Genomic DNA, 21,145 nt, shown 5'->3' with positions numbered 1-21,145 from the left:
GATACCTCCCTTACTGGGAGGGGTAGAATGCTTCCTTGCTATATCCACTGAGGCTTCCCTTGACACAGAGGGATGTGGCCTCCTTACTGCTAGGCAGTGGTAGAAGTTCTGACTGTCCATTAAGTCTCGTCTGACACCACCTCAGTATGGAGAGGGAGTGGTTCCTTATTACCACAAGGTGGGGGTACATGCCCATGCTCCTCACATGGTCTCCATTGACAATGTGAGTAGGGGAGGTTTTCTTACCACCCAGCATGGATTAAAGTCTTGTCTTCATATCTAGCCTCTTCTGCCACCATCTTGGCCATGGTGATGTTAGAAAAGACCAGGACAGGGCAAAGGTCTAAGCTCCCCACTCAGCCTTTGTTGGCATGAGTGGAGATGAGGCCACGGTTTTTCTGTGGTGTTTGGCTGGAGTAGAGCAATTATTGTCTAAATTTTTCTCTTTCTTATTAGGCTTATTAGGAACCCTTTCCTGGTTCTCTGGATAGGGAGAGGAAACTTCTGTTGGGACTTATTTTATCTGTGCCCATTAGCATTTCCAGGTTGTTGCTCCTCAGTTTCAAACTTGGCTACATAAGGCAAAAAAAAAAAAAAAAAAAGGAACTTACTACTGAGTTTCTAGCCAGTCTGCTTTCTTAATGTAGAAGTCTTCTTCATTACATCAAGACTCTTCTAATTGGATTATTTTTTTACTTTTGAATTTTAAATATCCTTTATATATTCTAGATACTAGTCTTTTGTCATACATGTGTTTTGCAAATATTTTCTCCAAATGAATGGTATTAGAGGAAACCAGATGAGAGTCTTCTTATGTTTGTTTTACATGCAATATCCAAAGCTTTTAGTTGTACTTAGTGGGAGGAATAGGGAAAGGTTTACTTCATTTTCATAGAAGCAGAAGTCTCAATTATAATCCCTCATCTTGATATTTATAAACCTTAATTCCACATATCTTTAATAATTCAAAATTAAATAAATATCTAACTTGAATAAATGTCTTTATTAAAAATCAAATATCTTACAAAAATAAAACTAAAAAAATATAGACATAGACCCTACACCATTCACAAAAATTGACTCAAAATGGATCATAGAACTAAATGTAAAAGTATAAAACTCCTAATATATAACATAGGAAAACTTAGATGACCTTGGGTATAGTGACTTTTTAGATACAGCACCAAAGGCATGATCCATGAGAGAAATAATTAATAAGGTGGACTTCATTAAAATAAAAAATTTCTGCCCTGTGAAAGACATTGTCAAGACAATGAGAAGATAAGCCACAGACTAGAAGAATATATTTTCAAAAAATACATCTGATAAAGGACTGTTATTCCAAATATACAAAGAATTCTTAAAACACAACAATAAAAAAAAAATAGGGGCACCTGGGTGGCTCAGTCGGTTAAGCGTCCAACTTTGGCTCAGGTCATGATCTCATGATCTGTGAGTTCGAGCCCCACGTCAGACTCTGTGCTGAAAGCTCAGAGCCTGGAGCCATCTTCGGATTCTGTGTCTCCCTCTCTCTCTGCCCCTCCCCCACTCATGCTCTGTCTCTCTCTGCCTCTCAAAAATAAAGAAACGTAACAATAAAAAAAAATTAAAAAAAAAAACTGAATAAGAAATGGGCCAAAGACCTGAACAGACAACTCCATGTCATATGTCATCAGGGAAATGCAAATTAAAAACAACAGTGAGATATAATTACACACTTACTAGAACAGCCAAAATCTGGAACACTGACAATACCAAATGTTGGCAAGGATGTGGAGCAACAGGAAGTCATTCGTTGCTAGTGAGAACACAACGTGGTACAGCCACTTTGCAAGACAGTTTGGCGGTTTCTTACAGAACTAAATATACTCTTACTAAATGATACAGCAATTGCACCCCTTGGTATTTACCCAAAGGGGTTGAAAACGTATGTCCATACAAAAACATCTACATAGGTGTTTATAGCAGCTTTATTTATATTTTCCAAAACTTGGAAGCAACCAAGATGTCCTTCAGTAGGTAAATGGATAAATAAACCATAGTATATCCAGGCAATGGAATATTATTCAGTATTAAATAGAAATAAGCAGTCAAGCCATGAAACTTAAATACATATTACTAAATGAAAGAAGCTGATCTGAAAAGTCTCGTTATTGTATAATTCCATCTATATCACATTCTGGAAAAGGCAAAAGAAAATGGAGATAGTAAAAATATCAATGATTGCCAGGGGTTAATGAGAAGGGAGGGAGGGATGAAAAGGCAGAGCACAGAGGATTTCTAGGGTAGAATATCATACTATTCTGTATGATACTCTGATGGTGGATACATGGCATTACACATTTGTTCAAACTGATATAACATACAACACTAAGAGTGAACCATAGTGTAAACTATGGACTTTGGTTAATTATGATGTATCCATGTAGGTTCATCAATTGTAAAAAATGTACCACGCTCTAGGGGGATGTAGATAACGGGGGGGGGGGGGAGGTTATGCATGTGTGGAGACCGGGGATATATGGGAAATCTCTGTACCTTTCTCTTAATTTTGCTGTAAACCTAAAACTACACCTCCCCAAAATAGTCTTCTTAAAAATCTAATGTCATTATTAAAAACAGCTAACCTAAACAAACCTCAAGTACCAAAGGTGTTTCTTTTAGCTGATGAAAGAAACATATGAATCCTAAAGATGGTCAGTATGCTTTACCAGCTCTTATTACTTAACAGCTTCTTCAAGCTCTAGTCTTAAACTTAGGTCCTGATGAGTATGCCAAACCTGGATCTTAGTTCAAGTGTCAAGATCCCTTCTGGGGATTTGTCTCTGAACTGCCAGCTTTCTGGACTTCAGGCCAGTTTCTATTTTGAGTGAAATCTCCAATCTAGCAAGAGTGCATTGATTGCTTTCCAGCTAATCAAAGGGAAAGCATTGGTTGGCCATTCTAGCATGCTTGTTCAGCTAAAAATGATTATGTCTCTGGTTCCTAATACAAAGATATATTCTTATTTTCCCCTGTGATGAAGGTGCAGTATATCCTTCAATTCTGTTAAGTATACAGCTAATGTATGCCTTTGAATAGTCTTTGAGAAGTTATACAGTGTAGGTTTTCTCTCTAAGGGAAGGAGTAGAACATCACCTGCCCTTCTCTTTTTCTCAGTCATAAAATTTGTTTGACGTAAATTTACATACAGTGAAAGTTACTTACCTGAAGTTGACCCTCTTTGCACTTCAGGAATACATTTCTTAAAGTACCCATGGCCCTTCCAACAGAATGGAATAAATTTTGAATAAAAATTAAAAACTAGTTTTGGTGCATGAATTTTGTATGAGATTAGGATTTTTTTCTTGTGGCATCCTTCCTTCTCTCCCTATCCCTCCCTCTCTCCCTCTCTCCCTTCCTCTCTCTCTCTCTCTCTCCCTCTGCATACGTGTGTGTGTGTGTGTGTGTGTGTGTGTGTGTGTGTGTGCGATTCTTTGCTACTTGCTACTCTGTACTTCTTGGAAGAAGCTTGGTGCTTGATAAAAGAAAGTTTAAGGTTGAGTGGGAGAGGACACTCATGAAGTGATAAGGAGTATTACTGATCTCTTATATGTGATTCAGGATCACTATTATGATTAATCCCCCCAAAGAAGAATTTCTAGAGGCCCCTTTTCATGCCACAGTAAAAATAATTTTTTCTTCTCTCCAAGTTGCTTATCAGGGTAGTCACTTGCAATTGCCATTGGTTTGTCACAGCTGGACAGGGAAAGTAGCTTTGTGTTGCTTGTGTATTATATCACAGGATCTGATTAGTTTGCTTGGCCTGAGACCCTGTGTGACCATAAGAATATAATAGTGATAGCAACTTACATTCCCACCACAGTTCTACAAAGTCTGTATCATCTGAGGAAACCAAGGCTCAGAATGGATGTGTCAGTTGTCTAATGCCAAATAACTAATAAGCATCAGAGCTGGGACTCAAATCCAGTCTCTGTGACTCCAGAACCCATCAATTTTCCCTGTATCAACATTGCTGAGTTTTTATGAATTCCAGTCATTGGGACTATCATAGTTCCATAGTTCCATAGGATGGTGTTGTATTACTCCTTTCCTGAGTAGTTGGTTTAAAATGTTAATACTAGTAAGGGAAGAATGGCGTTCTCTTTAGGAATTTGGAGTCAGGTGATAAGGTCCCACCAAGGAGCCTTCTCACCTAAGTTTGAAGAGGTTGAAGCAGAAATATGATTCCTTTCAGATTTAATAAACATGCTTTAAATGTTAGTTTCTGTCCTTCTATCCCAGCACTCACTATGGATCAGATACAGTGCTAGCAGCTCTGAAGTACATAGTGTCATTTAATCATCACAGCTCTCTTATGAGGTATTGGGATGAGCGTGCCCCCATCGTACAGATGAAGAGATTGAGGGACAAATAAATGAGGTGACTAGCACATATACTATCTTATAACCAGGTCTGTCTGACTCTGGATATAGTTTGCTCTCTAAACACCTCAGTTGGTTTCTGCCTACCTACCTACTTTGTTTCTGTCTCAGTAATACCTTCAGAGGCCTTAAATTGAATATTTTAGTTGAGATCTTCAAGAAATCTTTGTATGACTTTACAAATCCTTAGGCTGTGCATGCTTTCTCCCTTGCCTCACCCTGTGAGTATTATCCTCAGCTGTAACCTTGCATCCCAGTAAAGCCTAGAGAAAAATCAAGTGTAAACTGGCCTGAGAGGATAATTGAGTGTTTCTCGGTCACCCAGGCTTTAGCTTTGCCTTGATCTGGAATGCTTGCTAGTTTCAAAAGGAGAATAAACTGAGTTATCCAAGAGTTAGCTCTTGGATAGGGTGAGAGTTAAAGTTCTAGGTGTGGGTCTGTGCAACTAAACTGATGGCTGTTGGCTTCTTAAGATATTCAGTAGCCATCTGACAGGTGAAGGCATCTTCTTTTCTGACCTGAAGCTGGGTCAGTCTCAGTCCATGGGAAAATGTTGTCATTTGTATTCTGCATTCCTCCTGTTTCTTTGGGGTGTGCTCTGTTTAATAAAGCACGCATTAGGAGATACTGAAAAGAAAAAAGAGTTTTTAATCTAGTCTTTTTCCCCAATAGGTTTAAATTGCCCCAAAGTGTGTGTTTGTGTGTGTATGTGAGTGTGTTTTAGACTAAGTATCACTGAAGAAGTTGACACCTCATTATGTGTAGGTTATTGCATTTGTGGAACAAAATCTCCCTTAAGTGATATATCTACTATGTGTCATAAAAAGTTAACTCACTTTATGTGTGCATGTTTTCATTTCAGGCATCTTTAATAGGGAAATATATTCTGGTAGATTAGTTTATGGTGTTTCTAAATAATAAATCATAAACACCAATAAAAAAAACATCTAAAATGTGCAAATTCGTGAGTCGATTATATGTTGATTAACCTTATGTGCTTTTGCCATAATTTTTATTATTGTCATTTTCCCTTGCTGTCAAACAACAATTCATTTTTGGAACATAAGATGCATAATTATGAATGTTAATACAGCACCCTGCTGCATCTCATCTCCCTTTGCATTGTGGCACAGGTTTACTTTGGGGACACAAAAGTACTTTCTCTCATTATTCATAGGAACTGTAATTAGACACTAAACTTGAGATGTAAATATATTCATTATTTACCTATTTTGTTAATTAGAATTTTTCTTACACCAAGACTCTAGAAAAATATTGTTTATAATTCAACTAAGAACCATGGTACCGTGTTTAAAAAATAAAAATAGAAAGAAAGGAATCTGTGTTATGAAGAATAGAGCAATGGACTTGGGGGTTTTAAGTATAAACTCTGAGTACTCAGTGAAAATAGTGGAAATACTAGGCAAGCCTCTAACCATCATGTAGTCTTGTCATTATGGGTAATTCAGGGATGTAATTCCCACCTGATGGGTATCTGGTAAAGATTAAACAGGTACTTCATGAGAAAATGCCTAGAACAATACCTGATACCAGGTACATTACCAGTGAATGTATATTGTTTTTAATATGGCATTTGAAAGTTAAAAAGAAATAGACATTTTCTACACAGTAACTCACCAAATATCTCTTTAAATAGCAAATTCCCATGATACAATTTCACTGATTTAATAAATATTTTTGAGTGTGAGTATTTAGCACGTACTTAGCAATATGTTAAACAATGTGGTGGCAATCATAGCAAAAGTATGCTCTAGGGGTGCCTGGGTGGCTCAGTCAGTTAAGCATCCAACTTGGGCTCAGGACATGATCTCACAGCTCATGAGTTCCAGCCCTGTGTCCGGCTCTGTGCTGACAGCTCAGAGCCTGGAGCCTGCTTCAGATTCTGTCTCCCTCTCTCTCTCTCTCTGCCACTTCCCCGCTCACATTCTGTCTCTCTCTCTCTCTTAAAAATAAATAACCATTAAAAATTAAGAAGAAAAAAAAGAAGTATGCTCTAGCCCTGAACTCTAGGGGAGGGAGATGAGACATGTATAGGTAAAATGGTTGAGTAAGGAAATAGATGATTGTCAAAATGAGTGATAACCAGCAACAAGTGATTGTGAATGCTGGAAGAACACCACAAGGAGCTTGCAAAAACAAACAAAAAAACAGAAAACAAAAAAAAAACTAAAACTAACACTAAAACTAAACAAAAAACAAAAAGAGGGGGAGCTTGGCCAAATTCCTAAATGGTATGTGGGAAGGCATAAAGAGAAGATAGAAATGTAGATTTGGGGACTATTAAGGAAGCCCATCCAGCGTAAGATTTATGTAGGGAATCAGTAAGAGGAAAATTTGGGCAATCTATAGAAAGCCCAGAAAAGCAAACTTTACCTAGTATGCAGAGGCAACTATTGCAGGATTGTGAGTAGGTGAATAGGAATGAAATTGGTGTTTGTGGAAGATTGGTGTGGGTTGGATTGTATGTAAGGAGGCCACGTGGTGTGATTGCTTATATAGAGTAGTGACAGTAGGAATAGACAGGAAGAGTTAATGGGGGAGACATTTCAAAGCCAGGACTTAGTGACTGATTCAATACACAGGCTAAAGGAGAGGAGAAGTAAACTGGTTACGAGATTTGAGCCAGTCAGACCTTTAAAGATTTAAAGCAAACAAATAAACAAGATTTTTTTAAAAAATGATAAATTAGGAAGAGTTGGGCTTGGTGTCAATGTTTGTTGTTGTTGTTGTTGTTTTTTGGTTTTCTATTTATTTTGAGGTGATTGATCAGATATGTAGCGATTCAACTGGCAGTTGAACAGCATAGGTAGATCAAGACCAAAGATTGTTTTAGACCCACAGAATGCTATTCCCAATATAAACTAGTCTCAATTACATGTAAGTATCTTTAGGTAGGCACTTCCTCCTAAAAACATCACCTGCCCTTAACCTTCATCCTCCTCCAACTACCAGTGTCTTTCCCTTCACATCTCAGCTGCTTAGGCTCTTGAAAAGTATTCTTATATTACTTGTCTCCCTTTTTCCCCCCTCCCATTTCCTCAATGCATTCTGGCTTCTTCCACTACCATAACCCTCTTCTCTGTGTTGTTCCAAGATGAATTAGTGTCTTCAAGATTGAAAAAAGATGAAGGGCATCTTTCCTTCTTTTCCAGTTGGCAATTTTCCAATTGAGTTTTTCAGCAGTGTAGTATAGAGGAAGGAACGTAGCCATTAGTATATAATAGCACTGGTGCCAAATCATTTACCAACTGGCCAACCTTTAGCAATTTACCTAATCACAATTTCTTCATCTGGAAGATTTCTATAGCCTTATGGAGTCATACGAGTAAATGAGATGATGTGTATAAAGCTCTTTGGAAGTATTTGTTGCTTAATAAATATTAGCCTGGTTGAATACCTCTTTTCGGAAATTCTTGTCTTTGATTATTAAACATCTCTCTCTTCTAGTTTTCTTCCTACTGCTTATTTTCAGCTCTTTTTCCTTAATCTGTCTCCTAACTACTGGTATACCCTAAAACAGTGGTCCTCAAATTTCAGTGTGCATTAGAATTCTCTGGAGTATTTAAAGATCATATTGCTGCCCTCCTCCCCATACAGTTTCTGATCCAATCAGGGCCCAAGAAGTTCTCAGGTGGTGCTGGTGCTATTGGTCTGAGTACTGGACTCTGAGAACCACTAACCTAAAGTTCTATCTCAGACCCTGTTTCTCATTCTATGAACTTTTCTCAAGAGACTTCAGGTACTGCTGATAACTGTCAGATATCTGTATCCAGAGAAGACCACGCTCCTATATTCCAGATTCAACCGCGTATTACATGTCTCCACAAAACTGTCTCCCAGACACATCCTAATCCAACATGCCCTAATCCAACATGCCCATGATTCCAAAGTACATATGGAAATAGTCAGGAAAGGTCTGAAAAAGAAGAGTAATAAGGGAGAAAGGGACCAGTCCTTTTGGAACCATATTATAAAACTACAGTAATTAAAACAGTTTAATTACAACTGGCACATGAGTACACAGATCAGTGGACCATAATTGGGTCCAGAAATTGATCCAAAGACATATTTTAGTACATGATTTTTAATATATGATTTTATCTTGAAATATTAAAGGTCTTTCTAAACAAGACACAGAGGAAGCCAAAAAGGGGAACATTGTTAAATTCGACTACATAAAAGAATGTACAGCACTGCAAAAATACATAAACAGTATCTGAAGACAAAAAACTGAGAAGAAGGTTTTGCATCTGGTATGGGCAAAGGCTTTATATATAAATAGCTCTTCAGATTGAGAATCACTAAGGAAAAAACCAGAAAAACCATTATAAATGAGAAAAAAGGACCTAAACAGGCAGTCCACAGAAAAAGAAAGTCGGCTTATAAAAATAAATGGAAAGATGCTCAACAAAACTCATAATTAAAGAAATGAATATTTATTTAAGCAACAACTCTTACCTTAAGATACAACCTTCACCTATCTCAGTGGCAAAAATCAGAGCGTTTAGCATATGCTATTTTTTTGGCAAGCATGCAGAGAAATGCACTCTCACACCTTGCTATCTACCTTGTTACTTAAACTGTGATCCTTGGACCAGCAGTATCTGTATCAACCCAGATCTACTAAATCAGAATCTGCATTTTAATGAACTCCCCAGGCAATTTGTTTGTACATGAAAGTTTGAAAAGCATTGCTGTAAAGCAATTCAATGCATTGAAAAGCATTCTTGGTGGAAGTGCAAATTAGCATAACCTCTTTGGATTTCAGGACACTTTATCACAAATATTCGCATATTCTGTGAACCATAATTGCAGTGGAATTATCTAACAGATATAATCATCTGTGTATGTGAAGATGTACAGAGATATTCACTGCAGCATTATTGGTAATAGCAAAAAAGAAATGGAAACAACCTCAATATTCATTAATTGGTAAAAGTAAAATAAACTGAACAAAATTTGCATGCTGAAATACTATGCAGTTATTAAAAAATATGTGAAAAAGCACATACAGATATGAAATTATCTCCACGATATATTGTTTAGCACAAGCATCAAGTTTCTGAACAGCATTCTAGTATGCTTTTTGTGCTCTATTATTATAATCCCCATTTTACAGATGATGTTACTGAGGCACAGATATTAAATAACTAGCCCAAAGCACCCATACAGCTAGCAATGATGGATTCATATCCAGTCTGGTTACAGAGCATATGCTTTTAATACTACTGTACCATACTGCTACCCAGGGATAAATAAGAAGCTGTTAATAGTGGTTTCCCCAGGAGTGTGGGAGACTCATTTTTTATTGTATATGCCTTCGTACTGTTTGAATGGTTTGCCTTCTGTGAGTATTGCTTTAAAAAAAAGAAATAACTAAAAATCAACTTGTCCAAAATTGGATTGATTTCTCTCTTCACTCTTCTGGTATTGGTGATGGGCTGAATCATTTACTGAAGTGAGAAATCTGGGAGACATTCTGGACTCTCTCCTCTTCTTTATTCCTCACATCTGTCCAATCAGGCACCAAGATTTATTGGTTCTACCTCCCAGATAAGATAATTCTCAGATATACCTCTCCACTCTATCCCTGAATTACAGATAACTTGGACTGTAACATTTATTTCCTGAGTGGCCCACCTGCCCCTTTTCTCCCTATGAAACGTCAACTGATAACATCTTTCCAAAATGTAAATCTGGTCCTGCCACCATCGTGCTTAAAATCTTACACTGGCCCTCCAGTGCCTGTGGGGAAAGTCCAAACTCATTAACATGGCAACTTAGTTCTTCCATGTTCTGGCCCAGCCTGCTTCTCAAGCCTTACCTCTCACCACCCCTCCTCTCACATCCTATCCTCAGAACACCATTTTCCCCACACGTTTCCATAATTTTCACATGCTATTCCTTCTACAGAAGTGCCTTTCATCTGGGTCAATCCCTACACTTCCTTCAAGACCAAACCTCAAGCATGACGTCCTTTATGTAGATTTCTCTGCCTGCAGGTTATTACACGTTATGTATTCTATACTGGGAAGGTCAGGATACCCCAAAGTCCCATGGTATCTCAGTGTCCCACAGGAAATATCTCCAATGTCAAAGCCCTCCTACCTGAACACTGTGTATTCACACTCCTTGCAGACTCCCAACATGGATGCAGTATCCTGCGGCCTGCTCGTCTAGCTCTCCCCCCATGGCTAGTTCAGGGTCTTTTCCCCAGGTCTCCTTACACCTCCAGCACTCTTCTTGGTCACCTGGGACATTTGAGAGACTTCCCCTTTAATTCTCAACTTTAAATTCATCATCCTCCCCTCCCCATCCTTTTGTCTCTATCTGTAGGCAAGGCAGGTGAGAATAGTGGTTAAAAATGTGGGCTCTGGAGCCAGACTCCCTGGGTTTCAATACTAACTTTTTAGTTATGTGATCTTGAGCAAGTTACTCAGCCTCTCTGAGCTGCTGATATTCCCCTCTGTAAAATGGGGATGACAATAGTAGTGCCTGCCTTGTAGGGTTGTTATGAGTATAAAATGTTTTAATATTTAGAACACATAGTAAACATTGTGTTTTTGAGATTAAAATGCCTAAATTATGAAGTGGGAGAATCTTCTCAAATTGGCATAGGAGGCAAGCCTCTTTCTCCTTTGGAATTCTTTTCTACTAAAGGTGGCTCCTTAAGATTAGGACCAAGTATAGGTGAGAAATCAAGAATCCCCACCCCTCCTCAAGTCTCCTGTAATTCTGGCTTGTTTCCTCAAATGGATGGATTGAAAGCTTCTCTTTTTTTTAATGTTTATTTCTTTATTTTTGAGAGAGAGAAAGAGTGTGAAAGAGTGCAAGTTGGGGAGGTGCAGAGAGAGAGAAAGAGAATCCCAAGCATTTGGCAGTTTGGAGCCAGAAGCAGGGCTTGAACTCACGGAACCATGAGATCATGACCTGAGCCAAAATCTAGTCAGACGTTTAACTGACTGAGCCACCCAGGCACCCTGGATTGAAAGCTTCTTGAAGGCAAGGATCATAGTGCAGACTTTTAGACTCTTTGGCCCCCACTAGACACATAGTAGAAACAGGGTTTCTTTCCATCACTCTTAAAATTAAATCCAGAGTCCTTAGAATGAGCCACTCACCTGGCCCCAGGCTCCTTCCTCAACCTCATTTCCTCCCCTTCTTTGTCTTGCTCATTCCATTCCAGCCACGTTGACTTTCCTGCTGTTCTTGGACGATGGCAAAGTGATCCTATCTCAGGACCATCACCTTTGCTGATCCTTCTGCCCAGGCACATTCTTATGTGCCTGACTACTTCCCTGACTTAGGCCACTGCTCGAGTATCACCTCCCAACAGAGGCCTTCACTGACCACACTTTCTGAAATAGCATTGGCCCCCACACACTCCTGTCAGTCAGTCCACCTTTACCCTGCTTTCTCTGTCTTCAGAGCATTTACCACGACCTGACATATATTTCATATTTTTTGAGTTGAACCCCATGAGGACTGAGATCTTGTCTGTTTTGTTCATTGCTTTGTCCCCAGCACCCCAGAATAGTGCTTGCTTGGCTCTCAATAACTAACCAATAAATGAATGAATGAATGAATGAATGAATTCAGTGTGAGTACCTATGAAGAAAAGGGAATAACAACAAATTCTGTTCATTGCTAGAATTTTGAATACTTTATAATTTTAATTCCATGATTCTTTTAGCTTTAGCTTTTTCAGAATAAATCTATATTTATGTATGAGTTTTGTTTCAATTTTACAAACATTACCCTGACAAAATTTAAAATCTGGTTTAAGTCAAGTCCAATTTTTAAAAAAAAATACATGATCTGTTTATTCTCCATCCCAAGGGAAAGGAATGTGTATGATTGAGTGCATGAGTGTATGTATGTATGAGAGAGAGAGAGACAGAGAGACAGAGAATGAGAGAGAGAACAGTTACCTGCAGTGAGGAAATTGGATAGGGAGTGGGTTGGGGAGGCATGAGTAGGGGAGTTCATGTTACCCAGAAGGAAAATAATTTTGTTTCAATTGCTGCATTTTTTTTCTAAATTGTTGTTTGAAAATCCTGTAAAAAAAAATGAAAACCAAAGAAATGAAAAGCTTGGTCAACCAGAGGTTTGTAAATGTAAATACATCAGATCAGGAAATTTCCCAGGGGCTCATGCAGGACATTGTGGAACCACGTGAAAGCTTTTATGAAGTGAAACTTCAGAAGAGGAGATAAATATATGGCAGCTGCTCTCCAGCTCATATCCCCTTCAAACAGGGAAGATGTGAGCAGAGGATTGCCCTCTTGGTTCTGGGACCTTCCTCACCATGAAGTAGTATGTTCCCACCCACCCCTGGAGCCCGCATTCTATTCAGGCAGCCCCTTATATTGTGTATACAGCCACTGACAGTTGAAGAGAGTCTCCCAGCCTGCCCTGGAAGACAAAAACCCATTTAAGTCAAAGCATCAGCAGCCAGTATTTTAAAGAAGCCATTTAAAAATCTGTTTTAAAAAATATATGGTAGCATTCTTTAAAGCAATGGCTTTCAAACTTGGGTATGCATCAGAATCACTTGGAGGGCTTGTTAAAATTCAGATTGCTGGGCCCCACTCCCAGAGTTTCTGATCCAGAAGGTCCAGAGTAGGGCCCCAGAGTTTCATTTCTAACAAGGTCTCTGGTGATGCTGATGCTGATCTATATAACAAACTTTGAGAACCACTGTTCAGGGAAAACACACAGGAATTTGGAGGCAAAAAACTTCAGTTCAAGCCTTGTGTGATTTATTTCACCTCTGAACCTGAGTTTCTTCTTTCCTGAAGTGGAGTTTATAAAGTTGTTTTAAGAATTAAATGGAATGGTGTCTATGAAAGTTCTGTGTGACTGTGAATTTGGTGTACAAATATTAGCAATCAGATGGCTTTACAGATGGTACTTACTGCCACACACCCCCACCAGATTTTCCTGTGGCTTGTCCCCTCTCCATGCAATTTTGTCCCACCAAGTTCATGAGGCACTTGGGAAAAAACTATAGCCAACAAAGCCTTGAGTAGCAATTTTTTTCAATCCACTGGGCACAGCCTTGATGCTGACTTTGACTTGACCTTTCTTTTCCTTTGCCTGGTCTCCTTCAACTTGCCCCTTGTTCTTCCAGCCCTGGCCACCTCTGACAGCAAAGAACAGCTCCCATTGCTAATATTGTGGTAAAAAAAAACTGTCAGATGGAGGTTTTTTTAATTAGTACAATAGACAGAGGAATCCACCACCAAAGAGCAAAGCATTTGTTGGGGAAGCATTTTGTTAGGTTGGCGGGCTCTAGGCTGATTTATCTGAGGGCAAAATACAGATGTTTGAAATAGTTAAGTATATGAGTATTACAATTATACAAGTATTATGAGTATTGCATATTCCTAACTTAGGAATGTATCAGACAGTTGCATCAGATGATTGTCAGGGTAAATGATATGCCCATGTAGAATGGTGTCTTTTTTCTTTGAAAACTTTTTCTCATTCAGCTCTAATACATGTGTAGTGTAGAAAGCTTTGAAATTTTTTAAAGGTATAAAAAATAAGAATGACCCTTAATTCTGCCACACAGAGACAAACACCTGCTGGTAAGATATTGATGTATTGGCATTCAGCCCTATAATATGTGTAGGCTTGTATATGAATATATATGTACATCCATATATATTTTTTGAAATGGGCTGATACTATGTGCAAGTTTGGATGCTTTTTCTTTCACTTGCCATTATATTGTGAGCCTTTTCCAGGATCATTAAGTAGTCTTGAGAAACATGGTTTTTAATGGCAGATTATTTTTCCTTCATGTAGATGTACAATACCTCCCTTAACTCTTCCTAAATGTTGGACAGTTAGGATATTCCTGTTTTTACCTTTATAAATAACTCTGCAGTAGGTGACACTTCGTGTACACAAATCAATGTGTGCATCTCTAATTGCTCTCTTAGGGTAGAATCTTAGGAGTGGAAAGACTGTATCAAAGGGTAGGAACATTTTTTAAAACAGATATAATTCACATATCATAAAATGCATTACCTTCAAGTGTGTAATTCAGTGGCTTTTAGTATATTCACAAGGTTGCACAACTATTAATACTGTCTAATTCCAGCGAAGAAAAAATGGAGTGCTTCATAAATTTGCATGTCAGCCTTTGCAGGGGCCATGCTAATCTCTGCATCATTCCAATTTTCATGTATGTTGGCTGAAGCAAGCACAATAGGAACATTTTGATGTCTCTTGATATGGCACATTTCTTTATAGCAAATGTATACCCATATCCCTCCCCACCCAGGAATGTACAAGAATGCCCATTTCCCTGAAATTTTACTGACACTTAGTTTAAATATATATATATTACCAATATCATTGAAAGTGACAGGGCGCCTGGGTGGCTCAGTCGGTTAGGCATCTGACTTAAGCTCAGACCATGATCTCACAGTTCCTCAGTTCAAGCCCCATGTTGGGCTCTGTGCTGATAGCTCAGAGCCTGGAGCCTCCTTTGCATTCTGTGTTTCCCTCTCTCTCTGCCCCTCCCTGCTTGCACTCATGCATTCTCTCTATATATATCAAAAATAAATTTAAAAAACATTTAAAAAATTTAAAAAAAGAAAATGACATTTTATTGTTTTGTTTCTTTGATTAGCATGTCTTCTTCTCCCACCTAAACTCTAGCTGTTCTACAGGGACCTGTCATCCATGGTCTTTCCTTTGCACACATTTACCATGGGCAATCATAGCCAATGCAGCATGTCAGCTGCCTTTTCTCAGAATAATGACCACATGTCCATACCCTGCCCTAACCTCTTTCTAGTGCTGTGGCCCAGACATTGAGCTGCTTGCTGGGCGTGTCTATCTACATAATTTGATAGCATGTGAAACAAATTCATGTCTAAAATCAAACATTTCTCTGGCTCCTGCTCCAACTTCCCTATCTAGGTTGGCACTACCACTTTTCTTCCACGTGCTTCATGGTCATGTTAACCCCCTTCTCATATTTAATGAGTAGTCCAACCTTGTTGGCTCTGTGTCTCATGTTCTTTTTCCGTCTTTCCCTTCTGTCGTATCCCCACTGTCATGTTCTAGCTCTACCTTTTATTGTATCTATTGTGTAAGCCTCCTCACTTCATGCTTTCAGTATTTATCCACACAATTCAACCTACACATGACTACCAAAATAACCTTCCCAACATACTGCTTTTACCATGTTGCTCTCCTATTCTGTATCTTCCTAAGCCTCTCTCTTGCCTATTGGGTTATGTGAGGTAAATACACTGACACTTAAAGCCCACCGTTTTCTTGCATCATTTTAACTTTACTTCCTGTGTGCCTTATATAAACTGTGCTTCATTCAGCATATTCCTTCTTTTCCCACTCTTATGCAAATCTGGCATGATGTCGCCAGTCTCCTCCAGTTTAAACCGAGTCTCGGTTTAAACTGGAGGAGACTGGAGACGTCATGCCAGGTTTATATATACAATGGAATACTACTTGGCAATGAGAAAGAATGAAATCCTGCCATTTGCAACAATGTGGATGGAACTAGAGGGTATTATGCTAAGTGAAATAAGTCAATCAGAGAAAGACAGAGTTCACTCATGTGGAACTTGAGAAACTTAACAGAAGACCATGGGGGAGGGAAGGGTAAAAAATAGTTTCAAACAGAGAGGGAAGCAAACCCAAAAGAGACTCTTAAATACAGAGAACAAACTGAGGGCTGATGCGGTGGGGGGGTATGGGGGAGAGGGAAATGGGCGATGAGCATTGAGGAGGGCACTTGTTGAGATGAGCACTGAGTGTTGTTATGTAAGTGATGAGTCACAGGAATTTATTCCTGAAACCAAGAGCACAATGTATACGCTGTATGTTAGCTAACTTGACAATAAATTGTATTAAAAATAATAAATAAACTGAGTCTTCAAGATTTAGCCCAGAGGCACTGTAAAGTCTTCCTTAATTAACCTGTGCTTTCTCCTTTTTTAAACCCTCATTTTGTTAGCATTTCCTTCAATGACATAACTTTCTGGTTAGGGTTTAGTGGTTACTTAGGTATTTCTATTCATCCCCTCTCACATTGTAAATTCTTTAAGCACATGGATTATATCATCTTCATTTTGGCATGTTCCATGGTACCTCTCCAAGCACCTTAAATTGTGGATGGAAGCTCCATAAATGCTTGAATAAGAGAATGGTGAAGATTGCCGACTTTTTAAAAAAAATATATACTACTAATGAGTCAGTTTCAGGAATGAACTCTGTGTTAAGAAGGTACAGATGCCAAATGACCCAAATATCATGGCTTCTTCTTTCTCCCTCACTCTCCACATTCAGTCAATCAACAAGTACTGTCAGCTCTACCTCTTCAAGATCTCTCGAATCAAACTTCTTTTCTCTACCCTACTGCTTCTTCCCTAGAACAAACCACTATTATCTCTTACCTATGAGAGCCTTTTTAACTGGTTGCCTGGATTCTACTCTCATCCTGCTTAAATTCATCAGCCAAGTGAGATATTTATAAAATGTAGATCATGGTAGTCCCCTGCTTAACAATGTCCAGCAGCTTCCCATTGCACTGAGAATTAAATGCATACCTCTTACTTTGGCCTTTGAAAACTCTACAGTCTGGTCTTGGCATTTTCCCAACCTCATCTCCCACTGCTTTCCACCTGGCTCACTGTGGTCCAGCTCTGCTGAGCATTGACCCTTCCTCATTTTCATGTTTGCACAAAGCAGAGGGAGTGGGTACTGTTAGTTCTACCAGGGTCCTCACTATTGTTGGCTATTGTCATAGGGCTCCATGTCCTTCGTAGTGGAGATGAGTTGAAGACTGGCCAGAAGTAATTCTAAGGGCTTTGAGACTTAACTTTAGGAAAAACCTTTGTGGGTTTCACCATCCTCTTGAAAAAGTGGCATCTCCAGTACTGAGTCTAAGCTGAAGAAGATATTTGGCTTAAAGGGAAAAGAAAGGAAATCTTATATTATTCCCATATCTTCCTTCCCAAGGGATACTACAAATATTACTAATAGAAACCAGAGCTGGAGGACAAACATCCTCCACCTTCTTTATCACTCTGGGTGTTGGCTTAGGAAATTGGGCATCACACCAGAAGCTGGCTCAACAGATGATTCTCTGTGAACCTATTGTCATTTTCCCTATATTCTCTCCTGAAGTCTCCCTCAGCCCTCTGGTGTTTCACTCTTAGCTTTTGTATATACAGGGAAGTGAGAAAAACTCTCTTTCATTATTCAGATTCTTGACTTGCTCACCTTGTTTCTAGAAGCTGTGAAATATGAACCGTCAACCTTCTTGCCTTTGGGATCATTGACAACAAACAGTCTATGATGGCTATGTCTTATTAGACTGTACATAGAACTAAAATATACTCTCTATCCCACTCTGAAAGAGAATTACAGGTACTGTGCTTCTAAAATACTAAGCATTTTTAGCCCCTAATATTTGCAAAGCTCTCCTGCATCATTCATAGGTTACCTCTTTCCAGCCTTCTTTAAAAAAATAGGTGTCCCCCTGTTTTAAAGATTTCAATGTGAAAATTGATACATGAAAACAGAAGGTCAAATATAAAGACCCTTATCAGATAAAGTTATCATTCTCTAATTGGAGAGCCCAAAGGTACCTCCTGACACATACAACAGCATTTGAGGGAGTCTTTATTTCCACTGCAACATTCCCTTATTCACTGCCCTTGGTTTCCTTTTAGCCAGGGATGGATCCTGAGATGGAGGGTGGAGAGGTGGATCCAGCATATTTACATGAAAGAGCTTGACCTGACTGTTCAGAGAGGTGAGGGAAGGTTGGAGGAGGTGGGGAATCTGGGGAGACAGAAGTATACCAAAGTCCCTCCTATGTAAAATACCCACATTTCAGATGACCGAAACTTTGACTTTCCCAGACAAGAAAGCCACTGTTGTAAAAGTTGTCTTTAAAATTATATATACACACACACACACACACACACACACACACACACACACATGTTCCCCCTTGGTTTGGTCTGTAATAAGAAAGGGTCCCTGGATCACCAGGCCGCAAGGTCCCCCACTAGCAGTGGGGTGTGAGTGGACCTTAGTAGCTCTGTATCCTTCCATGGTGATCAAGCAGCTTTTCCCCTATTTTGTCAGATAAACAAGCCATGCATTGTTCTGTCCACCGGTCTGTACGCAGGCTTCCCTTCCTGCAGAGCTGGCCAGAATAAGCTTGGACTCCTTCATGTGGGGCAAGTGGAATGTACTGTTCAGGGGGAAGCTGGAAGAACCACAGAAAGTAAACAAAACTAGTCAAGGACACTCTTTTGTGCTTCTCCTTATCTAAACACTTTCAAAAGAGGAAAGAGCCTGCAATAGGTTATATCCCAGATCTCGTATTAAGCACAATCCCAAGCAACACAGGCCATGTTTTCCTTCTTGCCCTGGGTTGGGGCAAAGCCATGGTTCTCTTTCTCTGTGTGCCTCTAAGTATTGCTTAATGGGTCTGCTGGGAGCCAGAATCAGAGATGGGTAATGCTGTCAGAAGATACTGGGGCAAGAGCCCACTAAGGCACCCCATCCAGAATTTTTGCATCTCCCTCTCCTCATCTCTCACAAGTGTTTACCAGAGGACTCTTCTGGGAGCTAGCTTCTGGCTTATCTGCCACTTTCACCTTCATGTGCCCATCCTCATCTTGCATCCATGCCAAGTTCTTATTTTCTGAGTGCTTGGGAAAGAAGCAGTCATCTTTACCTTCCCCCAAATATAGGAGGTTATACTTGATAATGTAATCTGGAACTCAGCATTGATAAGTGAGAGGATTCCCCTTTTACCCTCACCCCAACCCCCAGCCTCTTTTCCAAATCCCAAATTGGCCACACTGTTAAGTGTTCCTATTTTATCTTCCTTTGCCCAAGAATTTTTCAGGTATATTCCACCTGTGCCCACCTGCCTATCATATCACCTCATTTGGTGATTCTGCATCTCCTCCGCCTGCCCCACCTGTACCTCAGGAAGCCCCATGAACATGCTTGCTCCTCTACTCATAATTTTCTCAGCCTCACCTGGCTATAGACAGGACCCAACTCCTATCAAACTCATTGTTCTCTATTTCTTTATGATGTGGGGATCAGCAGATCTCATCAGGAAAGCACTGTTTTGCACTGGGTTGCTGAGTGAAAGGAGGAAGGTACTTGATAACCAGAAGATTAGCGAAGGCTGGGCACCCAGGCCTGAGGAATGACATGAGAAGAAACTGTTTATCCTCATGCTTTTTCAGACGAAGAATTATTCTTTAGTATACTGTTAATGGTACTGTATTCCCCAGTGTATTGTCAAAGGATGGTGATCACACCAGCAGCATCAGCATTACTGTAGAGCTTGTTAGAAAGTTAGATCTGGAGCCTGCTCTAGACCTGCTAAATCAGAATCTGCATTTTAGCAAGATCACAGGTGATTAATATGCCCATTAAAGTTTGAGAAGCTCTTCTCTAGAGTATAGGTTTGGCTTTTGAACCTTCTTTTCTTCTTTTAAATGTTTTAATTAAGTTTTTATTTAATCCAAGGGTAGTTAACATACATCCTTATGTGAGCTTCAGATGTACAATGTAGTGATTCAACACTTCCGTATGTCTTCCGGTGCTCATCCCAACAAGTGCATTCCTTAATCCTCATCTCCTGTTTAAACCATCCCCCCACCCACCTCCCCTCTGGTAACCATCTGTTTTGAACCTTCTTTAAATTAGTCCTTTCTCATTAATCTTCATTTGGAATGAAGAAATCATTTTTCATGCTATTAACAGTACTTTGCCCATTGCTATTTTGTGTAGAAGATAATATTAACAGAAGGTACCATTTGTTGAATGTCTGCAGATGAGAAAATGAAGGCTCTGTGACATACCCAAGACCAAACAAGTAGTGAATGGTAAAGCTGAGACTATAAGCCATATTATACTCCCATAAAATCCCCAAACTTTGCCCATACAGTACTAACTACCAAAGGAGGGCCTATGGGCTTACTTGGATGGCACCTGTCTTTTAGGGAGTAGACAAAAAGTCAACCCAGACTTCACTAGGTGGTACAGAGGAAAGAGAAGGGAAGGGGCCTCCAGGCATGATTTCCCCAGAGAGAAATGGCCTGAGCATACTTCTTGTCCTGAGGGAGCTCACATAAGCCTTCTTGGGCCAGAAATTGCTGGAATTAGGACCAGATGCCAAGGGAACCTGGAGTGGGGATCAGGAGTATTACAAAAGAAAACCCCCAACCCTAAATCTCTGAGAGAAATTAAACCCTGATGCCTGATTTTTGGCTTGGGATATACAACAAAATCATGTGGGGCCACTCTGGTTTCTGGCTATCACATAGGTCAGTGAGGACATCATTTGAAGCCCCAGCCTGGGGCCTAGGACTATTACATCATAACATGCTATAGCTGGAAGGGTTGTTTGTAACAATGGAGTCCAATGTTTTATTTTGCAGAGAGGAAACAGAATCTCAGAGAATGGGAGTAAGTTGTCAGAGTTCAGAGAATTCATGGCAGGGCCAGGGATGCTGACTCCAAGCACCACCATCTCAGTTGCAAAATGAAGTTTTCTTTGGATTTTTCCAGGTGCCCATAGGAAGTGCAGACCCTGTAAATATGACTGAGACTGGTTTGTAAGTCTGTATAGCTCAGCAGGACATTCACCTTGGAAAATCTCTAGGTCACTATCCCCC

General features: G+C 39.6%; 1 protein-coding gene and 1 pseudogene across 1 annotated transcript in view; one reads left to right on the top strand and one right to left on the bottom strand.

The window, feature by feature from the left end:
• SHROOM4 (shroom family member 4) overlaps positions 1-21,145 on the top strand; it is a 134,732-nt gene that overhangs the window by 57,139 nt on the left and 56,448 nt on the right. The gene's annotated exons all lie outside the window — the stretch shown is intronic.
• Positions 14,561-14,660, bottom strand: LOC122478091 (annotated as a pseudogene).

Source organism: Prionailurus bengalensis, chromosome X (assembly GCF_016509475.1).
Source record: "Prionailurus bengalensis isolate Pbe53 chromosome X, Fcat_Pben_1.1_paternal_pri, whole genome shotgun sequence".
Classification (NCBI taxonomy): Eukaryota; Metazoa; Chordata; class Mammalia; order Carnivora; family Felidae; genus Prionailurus; species Prionailurus bengalensis.
This window is presented reverse-complemented; position numbering and strand designations above follow the sequence as displayed.